The sequence below is a fragment of the Oncorhynchus clarkii genome, chromosome 2 (assembly GCF_045791955.1).
Source record: "Oncorhynchus clarkii lewisi isolate Uvic-CL-2024 chromosome 2, UVic_Ocla_1.0, whole genome shotgun sequence".
NCBI lineage: Eukaryota > Metazoa > Chordata > Actinopteri > Salmoniformes > Salmonidae > Oncorhynchus > Oncorhynchus clarkii.
This window is the reverse complement of record NC_092148.1, coordinates 44,600,023-44,617,730: the sequence shown is the minus strand read 5'-3', so window position 1 is coordinate 44,617,730 and position 17,708 is coordinate 44,600,023. Positions and strand designations below refer to the sequence as shown.

Genomic DNA, 17,708 nt, shown 5'->3' with positions numbered 1-17,708 from the left:
ACTCCAACTTTTACAGATGCACAATCGAGAGCATCCTGTCGGGCTGTATCATCGCCTGGTACGGCAACTGCTTCGCCCATAACCGCAAGGCTCTCGAAAGGGTAGTGAGGTCTGCACAACACATCACCGAAGGCAAACTACCTGGCCTCCAAGACACCTACACCACCCGATGTCACAGGAAGGCCAAAAAGATCACCACCACTGACTGTTCACCCCGCTATCATCCAGAAGGCGAGGTCAGTGCAGGTGCATCAAACCTGGGACCGAGAGACTGAAAAACAGCTTCTATCTCAAGGCCATCAGACTGTTTTACCAGCCATCACTAACATTGAGTGGCTGCTGCCAACATACTGACTCAAATCTCTAGCCACTTTAATAATTCAAAATTGGATGTAATAAATGTATCACTAGTCACTTTAAACAATGCCACTGTATTAAATGTTTACATACCCTACATTACTCATCTCATATGTATATACTTATATACATATGTATATACTCATCTACTGCATCTTGCCTATGCCGTTCGGCCATCGCTCTTCCATATATTTATATGTACATATTCTTATTCATTCCTTTACACGTGTGTGTATAAGGTAGTTGTTGTGAAATTGTTAGTTTACTTGTTAGATATTACTGCATGGTCGGAACTAGAAACACAAACATTTCACTAACTCGCACTAACATCTGCTAACCATGTGTATGTGACCAATGCAATTTGATTTGACTCAGCAAAAAAGTAATGTCCCTTTTTCAGGACCCTGTCTTTCAAAGTTAATTCGTAAAAATCCAAATAACTTCACAGATCTTCATTGTAAAGGGTTTAAACACTGTTTCCAATGCTTGTTCAATGAACCATACACAATTAGACGGTTGGCAATTAAGGTCAGTTATGAAAACGTAGGACACCAAAGAGGCCTTTCTACTGACTCTGAAAAACACCAAAAGAAAGATGCCCAGGGTCCCTGCTCATCTGCGTGAATGTGCATTATTATGCATGCTGCAAGGAGGCATGAGGACTGCAGATGGGGCCAGGGCAATAAATTGCAATGTCCGTACTGTGAGACGCCCAAGACAGCGCTACAGGGAGACAGGACGGACAGCTGAATGTCCTCGCAGTGGCAGACCACGTGTAACACCTGCACAGGGTCGGTATATCCGAACATCACACCTGTGGGACAGGTACAGGCTGGCAACAACAACTGCCCGAGTTACACCAGGAACGCACAATCCCTCCATCAGTGCTCAGACTGTCCGCAATATGCTGAGAGAGGCTGGACTGGGGGCTTGTAGGCCTGTTGTAAGGCAGGTCCTCACCAGACATCACTGGCAACAATGTCGCCTAAGGGCATAAACATACCGTCGCTGGACCAGACAGGACTGGCAAAAAGTGCTCTTCTCTGACGAGTTGTGAATTTTGTCTCACCAGGGGTGATGGTCAGATTCGCGTTTTGAGGTGTTCCAATCGATTTGGAGTTGTTGAGTCCATGGTCTGGGCGGTGTGTCACTGCATTATCGGATTGAGCTTGTTGTCATTGCAGGCAATCTCAACGCTTTGCGTTACAGGGAAGACATCCTCCTCCCTCATGTGGTACCTTCCTGCAGGCTCATCCTGACATGCCCCTCCAGTATGACAATGCCACCAGCCATACTGCTAATTCTTTGCGTGATTTCCTGCAAGACAGGAATGTCAGTGTTCTGCCATGGCCAGTGAAGCCCGGATCTCAATCCCATTGTGCACGTCTGGGACCTGTTGGATCACAGGGTGAGGGCTAGAGCCATTCCCCCCCACAAATGTCCGGGAACTTGCAGGTGCCTTGGTTGAAGAGTGGAGTAACGTCTCACAGCAAGAACTGGAAAATCTGTCCATGTGGAGGAGATGAACTGCAGAACTTAATGCAGCTGATGGCCACAACAGATATGGACTGTTACTTTTGATTTTGACCCCCCGTTGTTCAGGGACACATTATTCAATTTCTGTTAGTCACATGTCTGTGGAACTTGTTCAGTTTATGTCTATTGTTGAATCTTATGTTCATACAAATATTTACACATGTTAAGTTTGAAAATAAACACAGTTTAAATAAACACCAAGTTTATTCACCCAAAGGGTCAGACAGCTCAACAGACATGTTTCCACCAGCACAAGTATATATACCCCAATTTGGGTGAAGTATCCTCCTTCCCTCTAAACATTGTGTCTTTATTGCTATGCAGGAAGTTAAGTGATGTGGGCAATAAACTGTTCCTTCTCCCATAATGTGACCTGCCCTGACCTCGGCCCCCATTCCTCACTAATCCAAATCTCTACCCCCTTATCAGTGACTGCAACCATGTGATTGCCTTTCTGTTACTCAGTACATTCCAAGCTTAATTGCCTCCACCATATACATTCCTCCTACAGAAAACCGTTAACTTATGGTGTAGAAACCAGACTACGGCCCTCATTTCCATAGGATACCTGATAATTAACAATATTTCAAGTTCAGGAGGCAACAGTAAACATGCCCCCCCCCCGTGGATTAATGAGGAACAAAAAAAATAAAAAATTCCCTTGCTGGAAATCAAAACTAGATTGAATCCACTGCTTGATAGGGAGCTGCATTGATATAAAACATGATTCATTTGTATGGGCAGATGAGGGACAGTCACAGTATACTGGTAGTAGTCTTGCTAGACTATACTGAAAACAATGGTCAATGTCAAATAATTTACTGTTGTCACTGTTGTCTATCATTTACAGTTATGCAAATGGTCTCTAGGCATGTAAGATGTTTCCTAGGGCATTTATTATTATTTCACTGAGTACTCACCTTAAATTATTATCAGGTACTAGCAAAAAAAACGACTAAGTTGAGAATATCTTATGTATGCACATTATGTTATATAGCCTAACGCCAGCCATTACATTTGTCACTTTTTAAAGGTGCTACACACAGGATTTATTTTTGATTTTTGCATTGTACATTTCAGAAAATATCCATAATATATCTGCAGTAATAGTGGAATGATAGTGTTTCACAGCATTACTTACCCGCCAGTGTTGTGATGACTGAGATATTTGCCTATTGATTTCCCCCGCCAGAGCGTCATCGGTTGTCAAAATGGGAAAGCTGTTCTGACTTTGTGGCCGTGTTATCTAGTGGATATCGCTCTGTCATTTCCTGGTTGCAAAAATACTACACTGCTCTCTCAATTTAAATGTATGTGTGAAAACAAGAACTGAATAGTGTATGGAATCAATATACCATCTAAATATCTTGTCAATAACAGAAAATAGCATTTTAACAGCTGTTTGAAGCTGGTGGACAAAATCCGAAAGTAAAAGGCTCAAGTGCAAGTATTATTATTATCATATCGGAAGAAAACAATATCTTTCCAAGGTCGTCTCTCACTTTCTCCCTCCCACTTCTTCCCTCCGGCTAATCTGAGCATACAGTAGATAAATTATTTATATCTCCGATAAAAGTACAATTTAACTAATTAACAACACGTACATGATCAAATCATGACAACTCACAAATAATGCCATTTTAAAGGCTAGAAAGACAAGGATGGTTATGGATTGTTGCGAGTTTGAACATCATAGGTGAGATTGAAAAGTAGCTAGCTCAGTGTATTGATAGCAAAACTAACAAGTCACTTCCGGGTAACACATTTTAGCATTTCAAAATAAAAGGCCCCCAATGTCATAGTAGAAAAGTGTAAAAAAAACAAACATTTAAAAACCTTTTTTTAGTTTAGTTTTTTCCGATGTAGTTACAATGTTGCATCCTAACGTACTGTTGTATGCAAAACTGCAAATAATATTGAATTCATATAATACAAATGGTGTTTTACCACTAAGCTTGTATTTAAATGGCAAATAACAGAAGTCTACAGCTGTAGCCATGTGTTGCTGACGCTTCACGGGTGAGCTTCACCATTCCTTCTCACTGAGCTTTGGAAAGATATGTCTGTGGGTAAAGATGGGCACCTTTTTGATTTTGAGATTTAAGGACATGCTTACATAAACAAGGTCTAAATCATGTTTGATGCAATCTGGATGTAATTTTTTTCCAGTACTGTTTATTTGAGATGTTATGACCACTATGGACAATTTTCAGCAAGTTGCAACATTGAAATACAGAAATAACCACTTTTCCATAAACAAGGTCTAAATCATGTTTGATGCACTCTGGATGTAAAAACCAATTTGTTCTGTTTATTCGAGATGATATGAACACTGTGGACAATTTTCAGCAAGTTGCTACATTTGAAATACAGAAATAACCACTTTTCCATAAACAAGGTCTAAATCTTGTTTGATGCACTCTGGATGTAAAAAACAATTTGTTCTGTTTATTCGAGATGGTATGAACACTGTGGACAATTTTCAGCAAGTTGCTACATTTGAAATACAGAAATTACCACTTTTCCATAAACAAGGTCTAAATCATGTTTGATGCACTCTGAATTTAATTTTTTTCCAGTACTGTTTATTTGAGATGTTATAACCACTATGGGCAATTTTCAGCAAGTTGCAAAATTGAAATACAGAAATAACCACTTTCCATAAACAAGGTCTAAATCATGTTTGATGCACTCTAGATGTAAAAAATTAATTGTTCTGTTTATTTGAGATGATATGACCACTATGGACAATTTTCAGCAAGTTGCAACATTGAAATACAGAAATAACCACTTTCCATAAACAAGGTCTAAATCATGTTTAACAGATGTTGCATTTTCACCAGTTAGATAAGTATATTTTTGTCACGCAAAAAGTGGAAGAAATTGCATATACTGTAGCCATCACTTTGCATCACAGATCGTTGGATGAAATACAAACTAACCTTGCTTACTTATTTCAAAGCGAGGGCACATATTTCAGACTCGTGGGAAAAAACGGACAAAGAGTTTAAATTCCACAAGGCAGTGATGCTGATGAAATGATGCAAGAACACCCCCTCGTGGACAAAAAGCTTACAGCACCTGGTATTCCCAGGCAGTCTCCCATCCAAGTACTAACCAGGCCCAACCCTGCTAAGCTTCCGAGATCTGACAAGATCAGGAGTACTCAGGCCGGCATGGTCGTAAGGGAGAAATGATTTACTGGTGCACTATATAAAATCAAAGTGAGTCTGATTAACAGATGTTGCATTTTCACCATTTAGATAAGTATATTTTTGTCACTCAAAAAGTGGAAGAAATTGCATATACTGTAGCCATCACTTTGTAGCACAGATCGTTGGATGAAATACAAACTAACCTTGCTTACTTATTTCAAAGCGAGGGCCTTGTGGGAAAAAACGAACAAAGAGTTTAACCTCGTGACTAGGGGGCAGTATTTTCATTTTTGGAAAAATAACGTTCCCAAAGTAAACGGGATATTTTGTCAGGACAAGATGCTAGAATATGCATAAAATTGACAGCTTAGGATATAAAACACTCTAAAGTTTCCAAAACTATAAAAATATTGTCTGTGAGTATAACAGAACTGATATTGCAGGCGAAAGCCTGAGAAAAATCCAATCCGGAAGTGCCTCATGTTTTGAAAGATCTGTGTTCCAATGGGTCCCTATTGAGCAGTGAATGGGCTATCAACCAGATTACTTTTTCTACGTATTCCCCAAGGTGTCTACAGCATTGTGACGTAGTTTTACGCCTTTATGTTGAAGAATACCCTTAAGCGGTCACCTGATGGCTCTCAGAGTGATTCTCGCGTAAAATACAGAGGTAGCCATTTTTCCAATCGGTCCTACTGAAAAACCAATTGTCCCGGTGGATATATTATCGAATAGATGTTTGAAAAACACCTTGAGGATTGATTATAAACAACATTTTCCATGTTTCTGTCGATTATTATGGAGCTAATTTGGAATATTTTTCTACGTTGTCGTGACCGCTATTTCCGGTCGATTTCTCAGCCAAACGTGAAAAACAAACGGAGCTATTTCGCCTACAAAAATAATATTTTGGGAAAAAAGGAACATTGGCTATCTAACTGGGAGTCTCGTGAGTGAAAATATCCGAAGCTCATCAAAGGTAAACTATTTAATTTGAATGCTTTTCTGATTTTCGTGACCAAGTTACCTGCTGCTAGCTGGACATAATGCTATGCTAGGCTATAAACTTACACAAATGCTTGTCTTGCTTTGGCTGTAAAGTATATTTTGAAAATCTGAGATGACAGGGTGATTAACAAAAGGCTAAGCTGTGTCTCAATATATTTCACTTGTGATTTTCATGAATAGGAATATTTTCTAGTAATATTTATGTCAGTTGCGTTACGCTAATTAGTGTCAGTCGATGATTACGCTCCCGGACCCAGGATGGGGTGTCACTAGAGGTTAAATTCCACAAGGCAGTGATGCTGATGAAATGATGCAAGAGCACCCCCTCGTGGACAAAAAGCTTACAGCACCTGGTATTCCCAGGCGGTCTCCCATTCAAGTACTAACCAGGGCCGACCCTGCGTAGTTCCCAAGATCTGACGAGATCAGGCGTACTTTAAAAAAATATATATATATTATAAAAAAGTTTCAATTACAATATTTTATAAAATGTACAATACACAAAAACCGAGACTAACATAGGCAGGTGAACAATTCACCCCCTATCAAATCAAAGAACTGAAATAAATAAAATACAACAAAAACTAATAAAAACATAAATTATAATCTCACAAAACAGGCATGTTGAAATCAACTCCCGAACAACTATAAAACCAAAAGGAAATTAACATACCAATACTTTCAAAAATTATAACTAATTCTTCCACCATCCACCCTTCAAATCAACCCACTCCCCTCCACAAAAGCTTCATCAAAACATTCCCTTGCATAACAATGAAACATATCTATATGCTTCTTAAACAATACTACATAAATATCCCACACCCTTACCCTCTTCCCCTCAAAAAAACATAATTCCTCCTACAAAAAATAGCATACCTAACAAAACTCAAAGCAACATTCAACAAAACAACATTAACACCCTCATTTACCAGCCACGCCAAATAACACCAATTCATTCCACACATATTTTTTCAAAAATATCACCCCTCCAGTTTCTATGTATCATTCCCTTTACCATACAAAATAAATATTTTAACTCCTCACATTCCACAAACAAATGCAGTAAATTTTCCAGTGACTCACATTCTCTTTTTATTTCCCTATTGATTTGATGTAAAACCACCTTTGTATACATACATGCCTTATTTTAAAATCGTTACTTTCACATTCCATACTATTATATTTTACATTTAAAGTTTTCCATATCTTTTTTACGTCCAAAGTTGGAAAAATTCCTTTCCAAACTTTCTCCGCAGCTGGCCTTTTCACATTTTTCTCTACGATTATTTTATAGAATCTTTTCACCGGGATACTAGATAAATGAGCCTTCTCCTTACTGTTACCAATAAACAAATTAGGAAAGACAAATAAATATTCCCTAACAACTTTACTATTTATTAAATCCACCCATGTGCTTGGTATACTTTATTTTATCTTCTCGTACATATTCTTCACTGTTCCCCTACCCACCTCTACATCCCATTCATGGATGGTGTCAAAAATAGCTTCTTCAGGAAGAAAACCTCGAATTACCTCATATGTGTAATCTTTTATCTGTCTAAGACCTGCACTCATGAATACTTCACTATATAACACCCTTTCTTTGTACTTAATTTTTTCATTCAGAAAAACAGGATGATTCATAATTAGGTCAATATGCCCACACTCATAATACACATTAGGCAACAACTCTGCCCATGCATTTAGCACTTCTTTATACAAAATCTGGTACCTTTTCACACATTTTTCTTTCAAGACCCATCAACAAACCATTATCTTCACATCCACCACTCTCATCCAAATAGACTTTGACATTTTTTTTCCAGCATAATCTAAGCTGTCATACAAATATTTCTTTACTGTTTTTATCCTCTTAGCTTTTCTTTTAACATCAAAATCTACAAGGTTTAAACCTCCATCATCATAGTCTGCTATCAATGTTTTCTGCGCAATTCTAACACCTTTACCATCCCATATAAAATTAGACACCACATTATTCAATTCATTTAGAGTCCACTCTGGCATGTCTAGAACTCCCAAAACATTTACTACAATTACTTGACCGTTTAACTTTAATTTTCAATTTTTCCAGAAATTCAAAGTTAGCTTGATTTTATTGAGGATCCCCGTCCAAGTTATATCCCTTGCCTCTTTCTCCTCTACACCAATATTTACTCCCAGCACCTTCATAAAATCCTTAGCTACCTTAAATGGAATCTCAGACTTATTTGCATTGATATCCCCCAAAAATATAATTTCTGTCTTCTCTATATTAACTTCAGCCCCCGATGGCTTACAATAGATATCTATGATTTTCATAATGCTTTCAATGCTACCTACATCCTTCACAGTACAAGTAGTGTCATCAGTGTACTGATGTATAACACTGACACCACCACCTGGGATTCCAACACCCTTCACCTCTTTGTCTCCAAGTATTAAAACAGCTAAAGGTTCCGTAGAAACACTGTACAGTAGAGCTGACAAAGGACAACCCTGCCTTACTGACCTCTCTATAGGGGAAGTATCTGTTAACACTCCGTTACATTTAACACAACTTTTTGCTCTGCTATACAACAAGTTAATCCAAGATACAAATTTTGGTCCAAAACCAAACCTCTCCAAAGTCTGTAGCAGAAAACTATGTCCCACTTTATCAAAAGCTTTCTTAAAATCTGAACTTAAAACTATACCACCTTCATTTTTCATTTGATTAACAACATCTCTAATTGTACAAATTACATCGGCAACATCTCTTCCAGGTATTCCGTAGGCTTGTGTTGATGTAATAATACTTCCAATCACCTTTTTCATCCTATTAGCTAAAACTTTAGTCAGTATTTTATAATCTGAATTTAGAAGACTAATAGGCCTATAATTTTCTAACTTTAACCTACTGCCTCTATTTTTAAATAAGATGGTTAACATTCCAATTGACATAGACTCAGGGATTTCCTTATTCTCTTCCATATACTGAAAAACCTTCAATAAAATGGGTGACAAAATATCCACAAAAGCTTTATAGAATTCATTTGTTAAACCATCCAAACCTGGACTTTTATTTCCTTGAGTGTTCTCAATTGCTTCCTTGATTTCCATAATTTAAATCTCTTCATCACACATCATTCTATCTGCCTGAGATACTTTGGCACTGATTTTCAACACACACTTTATCCACATCACTCTTTTTATAAAGATTTCTGTAAAAGGATTCAACTAAATCTACGATGTCAACAAAATCATTTACCTTTACACCTTTTTCATTTTCCAATTCTACAATATAACTCTGAAATTGCTTTCGTTTTTCAAGCCCCAGAAAAAAGGAAGTACATTTATTTCCCTCCAAGGCGTACTGTGCCTTACTCCTAACAATAGCACCTAAACATTACTTTTTTTCTTCAGAAAACCCTAGCTCTGCATGGATTTTCAAATAGTTCACAACATCATAGTCTGGATCAGCATCAACCTTTTCAAAAACATTTAAACGTGTCAACCCTCGCAAGGCTGCAGGCCCAGACGGCATCCCCAGCCGCGCCCTCAGAGCATGCGCAGACCAGCTGGCTGGTGTGTTTACGGACATATTCAATCAATCCCTATCCCAGTCTGTTGTTCCCACATGCTTCAAGAGGGCCACCATTGTTCCTGTTCCCAAGAAAGCTAAGGTAACTGAGCTAAACGACTACCGCCCCGTAGCACTCACTTCCGTCATCATGAAGTGCTTTGAGAGACTAGTCAAGGACCATATCACCTCCACCCTACCTGACACCCTAGACCCACTCCAATTTGCTTACCGCCCAAATAGGTCCACAGACGATGCAATCTCAACCACACTGCACACTGCCCTAACCCATCTGGACAAGAGGAATACCTATGTGAGAATGCTGTTCATCGACTACAGCTCGGCATTTAACACCATAGTGCCCTCCAAGCTCGTCATCAAGCTCGAGACCCTGGGTCTCGACCCCGCCCTGTGCAACTGGGTACTGGACTTTCTGACGGGCCGCCCCCAGGTGGTGAGGGTAGGCAACAACATCTACACCCCGCTGATCCTCAACACTGGGGCCCCACAAGGGTGCGTTCTGAGCCCTCTCCTGTACTCCCTGTTCACCCACGACTGCGTGGCCACGCAGGCCTCCAACTCAATCATCAAGTTTGCGGACGACACAACAGTGCTAGGCTTGATTACCAACAACGACGAGACGGCCTACAGGGAGGAGGTGAGGGCCCTCGGAGTGTGGTGTCAGGAAAATAACCTCACACTCAACGTCAACAAAACAAAGGAGATGATTGTGGACTTCAGGAAACAGCAGAGGGAACACCCCCCTATCCACATCGATGGAACAGTAGTGGAGAGGGTAGTAAGTTTTAAGTTCCTCGGCGTACACATCACAGACAAACTGAATTGGTCCACCCACACAGACAGCATCGTGAAGAAGGCGCAGCAGCGCCTCTTCAACCTCAGGAGGCTGAAGAAATTTGGCTTGTCACCAAAACCACTCACAAACTTCTACAGATGCACAATCGAGAGCATCCTGTCGGGCTGTATCACCGCCTGGTACGGCAACTGCTCCGCCCACAACCGTAAGGCTCTCCAGAGGGTAGTGAGGTCTGCACAACACATCACCGGGGGCAAACTACCGGCCCTCCAGGACACCTACACCACCCGATGTCACAGGAAGGCCATAAAGATCATCAAGGACAACAACCACCCGAGCCACTGCCTGTTCACCCCGCTATCATCCAGAAGGCGAGGTCAGTACAGGTGCATCAAAGCTGGGACCGAGAGACTGAAAAACAGCTTCTATCTCAAGGCCATCAGACTGTTAAACAGCCACCACTAACATTGAGTGGCTGCTGCCAACACACTGACTCAACTCCAGCCACTTTAATAATGGGAATTGATGGGAAATGTAACATATATCACTAGCCACTTTAAACAACGCTACCTAATATAATGTTTACATACCCTACATTATTCATCTCATATGTATATGTATATACTGTACTCTATATCATCTACTGCATCTTTATGTAATACATGTATCACTAGCCACTTTAACTATGCCACTGTTTACATACTCATCTCATATGTATATACTGCACTCAATACCATCTACTGTATCTTGCCTATGCCGCTCTGTACCATCACTCATTCATATATCTTTATGTACATATTCTTTATCCCCTTACACTTGTGTCTATAAGGTAGTAGTTTTGGAATTGTTAGCTAGATTACTTGTTGGTTATTACTGCATTGTCGGAACTAGAAGCACAAGCATTTCGCTACACTCGCATTAACATCTGCTAACCATGTGTATGTGACAAATAAAATTTGATTTGATTTGATGTATCATCCTATTTCTACGCATTTTTCATTCTGCTTATCTACACGGTTACGATTTTTAGAGTACCTAATACTCCATTTTGTACTTTAACTTTAACTTCCTCCCACCATAAACACACATTCTCTTTTAACCTCTTACAGCTCCCCCCCTACTTTGTGCAATTTCTGCCTGAAGACATACCCAAATCTAACAGCCTGTAGCTCAGGCACAGAACCAAGGATATGCATATTCTTGGTACCATTTGAAAGAAAACACTGAAGTTTGTGTACATGTGAATTGAAACAAATGTAAATGTGAATTGAAACAAACATTCAGATAGGATGATGGGGACAATTTCAGTGAAAAATATAAGAGGGAAACAGTACGTGTGCAAAGTTTCAGAATGATAACTTCCAAAATGAGTGTGCTACATGACATTTATCATGAAGTCACCCAGGTGTCCCACACAAGTAGCCCAATTGGTGAAGGTATAGATTTTGAAACAAATAACTATATACAAAATACCAAAATGGTATTCTAACACCCCCCCCCCCAAAAAAAAAGAGGAAAAAAAAGAAAAAAAAGAAAAAAAGAATTATTGATTAAAAAATATATGAAAAATATATATATATATACAGTGCCTTGCGAAAGTATTCGCCCCCCTTGAACTTTGCGACCAAAACCAAACATGACTGGAAAAGTCACGTTCTGTGTGGGTTATTTACCTGGAATGTGTCGTCGAAAATGGAATGAGACGGAATTCACGACACAAGCGGTTCACAAAATGTTTCGTGTTAGGCTATAAAAACTGATGTTATCAAACAAAAGATCATTCATTGTGTAACAATGAGCATCGGAATTGCAAACAGACGAAGATCGTCAAAGGTAAATGATTTATTTTAATGCAGTTTGTGATTATGTTACACCTGTGATGGTTAATTTATTTGTATTTTTTATGGGGCTCTATGCTCAGATAATCGCATCGTATTCTTTCGCAGTAAATCCTTTTTTAAATCTGACAACGCAGTTGGATTAGCAAGATTCTAGGCTTTCAATACATGTGAGACACTTGTATTTTCATGAATGTTTAATATGACTATTTATGTAGCGATCACCTTATGTTGTGGAATTTCAGCCCGCTAGCGGGTTCCGTGCGCAGAGGTTAATTACCGAAAGAAAATCTCTCCCCAAAATCTCCCAGAAGGTGACATAAAACTCCCGTGGAAGCCCATCGTAACCTGGCACCTTATTGGTTGGTAAACCCCGCAAAGCAGCCTTAACTTCCGCAAGCTCGAAAGGGCGATCGAGATCAGAGGCTGCCTCCGGGGGAACCTTTTTCCTTAAAAACCCCAAAAAGACACGTTCTTTCGAACCATCTATGTCCTTCTCCCTAAAGGATTCTTAGTAGAAAGAGGACGCTGCTTCCACCATCCCCTTTGGGTCAGAAACCACCCCCCCCCCCCCTTCTGTTCGCAACTGAGCAATAACTGATTTGGCACGGGCAGCTTTAATCTGTTAAAAAAAATATGAGCTGCGAGGCTCACCAAACTCAAACTTGTCTCTTTGACACCTGTAGAGAAAGTCCCTGGCCTTCCCCTGAAAATACAGCCCCAACTTCCTTTTTAAACCCTCTATCTTCTCCACACCCCTCCCCTCATCCTTATTCTCAGCTGACACCAAGGCAGTCAGCTCCCCCTGAAGCCGCTGAAAAACCTTCGTATCTGCTTGCGCCACAGTGCGAAATGGCCAGGGTGCGCACATTGCGCTTTACGCACTCCCACCATTCAACTAGGGAACCAAAAAAAAGCCTCCCTAAAAGAAAGATCCGCCAAAGTTTTGGAGTTTAATTTCCAAAAACCTCTGCCAAATATTGGCACGTCTACCGAGAACACTACCTGAACTTGGCAATGGTCAGAAAATGAAACCGGAGAGACAGTGCGAGATTAGCACAGGTAAAAAAAAAAAAAAAAAAATCTATACGACTACGGGAACCCATTGAGTTTGCCCATGTCATACCCTCCCCATTGGGGTCGCAGACTGAATGAGTCCTATAAAGAAAATTCTTTAACCACAGAAACCAAATAGGGTGGGCTAAAGTCCCCAGTGCCATCAAAAGAGACATTGAAATCCCCGCCCAAAACCACAGTTCGATTAGTAACACACACATCTGGCAGATACAAAAAATTATATTTTCTACCTCGAGGTTCAGCAGGAGCATAAATGTTAATAAAACGAAACTTCGCCCCCCTCCAGTCTGCATCAACCACTAAAACCCTCCCCTGTATGACAGAAAAAGAACCCACCACACAAGTCCCTATCCCCAAACATAATCCCCACCCCAGAGGAGTGCACCCCCCCCATCCCCCATCTGGACTCTCCTTTCGCCCACCCCCTTGTAAACACAGAAACATCCCCCATGTCCCTTAAATGAACCTCTTGTAAAAAACAAACCTGGAAGGAGACACAGGAAAGGTACTGAAACACCCCTCCTCTCTTCCCCCAATCCCTTAATCCCCTTACATTCACTGTTACAACTGTATAAATAACATACCAATGAAGAAGAAACTAAACAAGACCACCCAGCGTCTCTATACAGTCTGTCTGATAGGAGCCGCCCCCATCCCGAAGCCACTCACCCCTTCCAAGTATAGGTCACTGTTCGGCGTGCCTGGTGCCACGAAAGAGCGTTCAGGGCTGGAAAAGTCCACACAGGTTAAATTAATACCTGTCCACAGACCTGTGATGCTTCCCCAGGACTGGAAGAGTGGTCTTCCCTGGACAGTACCTGTGCACAGTCCATTAAAGCCTCCTCAGGATTGGTGTCCACCTCCAAGGTGCCTGTCCCAGGAAGCTCAGGAACCAAACAGGCCCCGTGGACCTGCTCCCCAGACCCCCCCACCGAGGTTTCAGAGCCTGCTAACGCAGGAACCTTCAACACAACTGGATCCTGGCTCTCAGCCCCAACATCTGACCCGTCATCCACGGTATCAGGGTTCAGCACTGTAAACCGGTTGAAGATGGCCACCGCTGGCCTCTTATGCTCTTCCACCGTCACCCGGTCCGTGACCTTTCTTTTCCCCTTGTACACCTTCCTGGACTCTCCATTATCTGAAGATGCCGATCCAGTCGACCCGCCCGCCGAAGACGACCTCATCTTCCGGGTAGAGGTTTGGGTAGCCGGGTCGTCTGACATCTCACTCATCAGACCATCCTCCCAGGCTCCCGTCAGCAGCTCCATCTCCTCCTCAGTCCCCTTTGGACGGACCTCCTTTACTGCACTTTCCCCCGGGGCTTTTGCCACCTTCGCTGCCGCTGCTCGAATTTCCTCAAGAACCTCCTCTATTGGCCGTAGGGGAGATCCCGCCACGCCTTCCTCAGGGCCATCGCTGGCTGCCTCAGCATAGGTCCATTGTCTATTTGGACAGTCTTTAAACAAATGGCCCTGCTTCCCACAGCAATTGCAGACTCGAGCCTCCCTGCAGTTGGCTGCACCGTGACCTGGTTTCCCACAGTTTCTGCACTTCAGCAGGTTGCACCCCGTGGCCAAATGACCGAAGCTACGGCAGTGTCTACAAAAACTTGGTTGGCCTGAATAAAACAGGTACCGCCGGTCCGCTCCAATGGAGAAATAGGCTGGTGGGTGAACCAACTTATCAGCTCCTTCCGGGTCCGTGTTCAGTGCGATACGGAACTGTCTCCTCCCTGACCAGATGCCATACCCATCCTGTAGGTACCTCACCCCGGGACTCACTTTTCCAAACCAGCCTAGGAAAGCCCCGATGCTGTCATCCCCCACATAGGGGGTTGTAAATGTGTACGGTGATGACCTTTAAATCCAACTGGCACAAGGGGTAAACCTGAAAGTTTGAGAATGGCTCACTGGCTGCCTTCTCTTTGCAGGTGTCCATACATCTCCTGTACAAGGCCTCACTGTTTAGGGACAGGTCATAGCCCTCCGCCGCCATGTTCCACTGCAAGCAGTAAACGTTACCTGGGTCCACCCTTAACCCTTCAATGATCACCGTCCTGATGAACCATTCTCTGTTCCCAATTTGCTGGCCCTTGTTCTTCCAAACGAATTGCAACGTAAGAGTGTTATGGCACCTCGGTACCAAACCTGATCTTAGCCAAAAGGCCGAGAAGCGATAACCCACAAATGGAACCCTGCATCCGCTGGGCACCCGGGGGTAAGGGCAGACCTCAGCGGTTTGGCAAAGGCTGTCTCCTCCCCACCCAAAGTTTCCCCGGCGACACGCAGGTGTTTTTTTGAAAAAGTCGCCAATGCGTCTTTAAGTCACTAGCTCTTCACGCCTAGTGCCACTATTTGTTCAAAGCCCGGCAAATACGCCAGTTGTCCGTCCGTCCGTCTGTTGTCGGGCTTGAGCGCAATTACCCGAGCGACTACTTTGAGTGGAAAAATACACTGGTCAGCCAGCCAGCCGGATTGAAGTCAAACGCCTGAGCAAAAAGTCTCGGCGGCGGCGTCGTTATCTCTATCAATTTCTCTTGAAACAAGATATCGGGCTCTGCAAGAAGCAAAGCCCCTCCAAAAATACGTTGAACTCGTAAGTGTTCCTCTCCACGGAAGTCTTTAATAAAAGGCAAAAGGCTTGTGCGTAATGAAGAGAAACCAGAGTCGTATGGAAGTCAGAGGTCGGGGCCGAGACACACTCTGTGCACTCTAGGCCGGGTTCTCACGGGTGGTCCCGGAACCCACTCTTCCAAGTTTTCGAGGGCTGTGGGTAACAAGTCAGTCAGAGAGAGAGAGAGAGAGAGAGACACACACACACACACACACACACACTATCCTGGCCACTATCATGTTTCTCTTCATTACGTACAAGGAGGCTGAAGGGGTGAGGGGGAGGCCAAGCGAGTGATGGGGGAGGGAAGAGTGTCTTTGACCTCACTGTTTTCCTCAGCCACTCATCATTTGGTGGAGGGTGACTTGCAGGATGAGGCTGGGGGCTGTTTGTCTGGGGGGATCTCAACTCCTGTTTGGGGAGTTGGGGTCTCCTACTCTTAGCCCAGAGGCCTACAGGGAGGGAGGAATGGAGGGTGTTGGTGTGGAACTCAGGATGCAGGGCACTCAGAGGCCTAACACACTGCCTGCATCCTGGGTTAGAGAGATGTAGGAGGACGGGGGGGCGTCAGGAGAGGAGAGGACGTCCCTGCCGGATGAGATGGAGCAGGGGAGCATCGGGTGAGTCTCCTGTTTTTTGTTGGTTTGGGTTTATTTGTAGAGGGTTTGTTTATATTTATTAATGAATATTTCTGTAAATTTGTTTAGCTTAAATGTAAGGGGTTTGAGGGACTTTGTTAAGAGGAGGGCGGTTTTTAGTTTTTTAGAGGGGTTGGGTTTTGTATGTTTGTTTTTTTACAGGAGGTTCACCTGAGGGATGGAGGGGATGTAAATAGATTTAGGAGGGAGTGGGACAAGGGAGAGTCATTTTGGAATATAGGAGGGGTGCACTCGACAGGAGTAGGGATTTTGTTTGGGAATAGAGAGGTGAAGGTAGAGGGCACTTTTGTTGTAATGCAGGGGAGGGTTTTGGGGGTGGATGTCACATTTAGGGATAGTAGGTATAGGTTAGTGGTGGTGTATGGGCCGCAGGTGGCGGCAGACAGGAGGGAGATGGTGGACTGTCTAACGCCCCTCTGTGTTACAAATAGGCACTTGGTTATAGGAGGTGATTTTAACATAGATTTAGGGGTAGGAGGGGATAGTAGTGCAGGCGCTATCACCAGGCTAATGGCTTGCCATGGTCTGGTTGATGGTGGCCTGCACACTAATCCGACAATGGCCGGTCCTACATGGCGCAACTCCAGGGGGGTTGCGCGGAGGCTCGATTATATTTTTGTATCCAGGTCTTTGGGTCAGTTGTCTGGGCGACTGTTGCCTGTGTTCTTTTCGGACCACGACGGGGTGTTCCTGCAGGTGGGGTCAACAGTCTGCCTCTTCGGTAGGGGGTACTGGAAGTTAGATCGGGATGTACTGGAGGAGCAGGCTTTCGTTGACGCCTTTTTTGGTTTCTTTCGGGGGCTTGAAGGCCTCCAGTCCATGTGTGAGGGGGTGTTAAGAGTGGTGGGATTTAGTTACGTACGTCACGTCATTTCCGGTCACAACTTGCAGACGTGTTGCTGTGCGTTTTGTTGCCAACCTATTTTGCTACCTGACAACTTTACGGTTTTTACTTTTTCATTACCGTTTATATTTTTGTTTTTTTCCCTCAACTTTTTCACTCCGGACGCTTTATCTGGATATGGTTCGTCAGGACCTCCAACAGCCAAAGCTAAGTAGTAACATTAACATGATGCCTTCTAA

General features: G+C 42.7%; 1 non-coding gene and 1 pseudogene across 1 annotated transcript; both read right to left on the bottom strand.

Annotated features, from left to right (window-relative positions):
* Nucleotides 1–4,962: 4,962 nt before the first annotated feature.
* Nucleotides 4,963–5,081, bottom strand: LOC139383424 (5S ribosomal RNA; annotated as a pseudogene).
* Nucleotides 5,082–15,905: 10,824 nt separating this feature from the next.
* On the bottom strand, nucleotides 15,906–16,022 carry LOC139383549 (U5 spliceosomal RNA). Its single transcript, XR_011628743.1, has one exon. It is a non-coding gene; the product is annotated as a U5 spliceosomal RNA (small nuclear RNA).
* Nucleotides 16,023–17,708: the final 1,686 nt, after the last annotated feature.